Source organism: Pollicipes pollicipes, unplaced genomic scaffold (assembly GCF_011947565.3).
Source record: "Pollicipes pollicipes isolate AB1234 unplaced genomic scaffold, Ppol_2.1 Scaffold_4740;HRSCAF=5597_pilon_pilon_pilon, whole genome shotgun sequence".
In the NCBI taxonomy this organism is placed as follows: domain Eukaryota; kingdom Metazoa; phylum Arthropoda; class Thecostraca; order Pollicipedomorpha; family Pollicipedidae; genus Pollicipes; species Pollicipes pollicipes.
In genome coordinates, this window is record NW_023596545.1 from 34,430,025 (window position 1) to 34,432,270 (window position 2,246).

Here is a 2,246-nt window from a genome sequence, read left to right on the forward strand (position 1 = left end):
CGACGCCGGTGGCGGGTCGGCTGCGTGCCGCGCCCGTCTGTGGCCGGTCCAGGTCCGAGGCCGGCCGCACGGCTGAGGTGGACGGCCGGCCGACGGGGCGTCCACGCCGGCGACGAAACCCGACGCCGGTCTGGCGGACGCAGGCCGCCGCCCGGTCAGCATTTATGTTGCATTGGTGTTAGCTGACATTCCACATACATACGTGTCATACGTGTCCACATACGTGTCATTAGTCTGACAGACAAAGCGGTATGTCAAGAAACAACGGAAAGTGATAAGGGATAATGAACGCACAAATGTATGCGCGCATAAGCAGAATGAGACTTCCTTATCGCACACAAAGGACCTGGCAGCGCGCTTAAAACGTACTGAGTTCAGTTGTCGAACATCCACAGGCAACTCATTAATGAGAGACGCCGCTCGGCGTGCAAATAACCGCTGTCCTGCCGCCGTGCGCACCGTCGGGGGGGGGGGGGGGCGCAGGTTATGGTCCACGCGAGTAGTTCGGTCACTAGCCCGCGCTCAGCATATGTTTGAAGCAAACAGGCGGGAGCCTCAGGTCCACCTCGCTCACGGGCTTTGTGTGCAGCGATAACAGCTGATAACAGCCAGCGGATCGTGGGTGGAGAGCGTCGGTGATGTATGTGTGTCTGCGCAGGCGTGCCCTCTGAGGCCTGCAGGCACGATGTGCATTGGGACACTATTAAACACAGTTTCTAGCATTGGTGCTTGCGTATGCGTGCGTGCTGGTAAGCGCGGCCATGCGGCTTGCAGCCCACTCCCCGCAATCTTACCAACATTTCGGGTGCATGGTGGTTCCATAGTTTTCATGAGATCAGGTGCGATGAGCATGGCTGCTTTGAGGGAAATCTGTGATGCTTCGCAAGATTGCGCAGTTTGAGCCACGTTTAAGTATTGTGCAGGGGATTGTGATGAGCAACATGTGACTGTTTGGGTGAACATGTGTTGACCGGCATGTACAATGTACGGATTTTGGCTCTGTGCCTCACAAATGTCACCATCGAATGCCACCATGCCTCCATCGAACGTAAATTGACAATTCAGAACAAACAGCCTCGCTTCGGTAAACCATCACCCAAGGCTGTTGGACTGATGGCAGTGATACCTGTCCATGAAACAAAATTTTGTAGTATGCAATACTTTTATGCTTCCGACAGCTATGATGTTTCCGAGTCACAATAGCTACACGCATAACACTGTTCCGATAAGGTGTATACCGTTCGAATGAAGCAATGCTGGCTGATTTTGGTGAAACAGTGCGCACAACAGCAGTAAACAGTGATCAAATATTATTTAAGCGATATCTATAAAAAGGCAGTGACTTATTCAGTCTTTCAAATTCAATTCCTGCAAGAAAGAGCAGCATTGCGTGATGCGTAATTGGGTGAGAAGCACCGTTCGAGTTTGGAGTATGCCACGGTCAGCGCCTTTGATATAGTCTTGTATTTAAGTTGTTGAGGGAAATTGCTTTTGTCAATTCTATGCGGCTGATCTGTGCTCGTTTCAGTCTGAACCAACCTAGGGTTATCCAACTTTAAGACGCCTTGGTCGAAACTCGGGCAGATCACCACAGCGCGTCTCGACGCCAGACCCGGCCACCGCCTCATTGGGTGATCATCTGCACGCGCCGGTGGCGTCCGATGGTTGAACCGAAATTTAATGCAACTTTTCTCGAAAACGGTGTTGGCTAATACACATCTTAGGTGGTGTTCGGCCAGTGGCGTTTTACGCAATAAATTCAGGCTTAGATTCACGTGAGCAGTACTGCTGAACAAAGTCCCAACCGAGGGAGCTCGATGACCTGCCCCCTTACGAGTAAGCAACAACGAAAAGTAGCATTTTTACTCCGCTTACTTACATCGTGGCAAGCACTGGCCCGATGCCTCATTTCTCTCGCTGGTAATGTTTTATCTTAGGCATTCATTCTTCAGCATCTTTGGGCCGAACGCAAGCAAATGGTGTTTAGAAAGATGCGCCGGTGTCGCGTCGCACTGGAATGTGGCTACTGCATATGTTGCGACCACGCGCGGAAAATAGTTGGAGTACGTTAGGTTTATGAAACTGCGTCGTAATTCAAAGTGTCTCCAGCCCCTATGCATTGTCAGTATTATCTATCAGCTATGCACAATCACAACTACCAGCTATGTACCAAAACAAGGCAAAAAACAGGTAGGGATATCATGTAGGCAAGCTTCAAGGTCACATCCCTCTCAAAACAGAGAAGA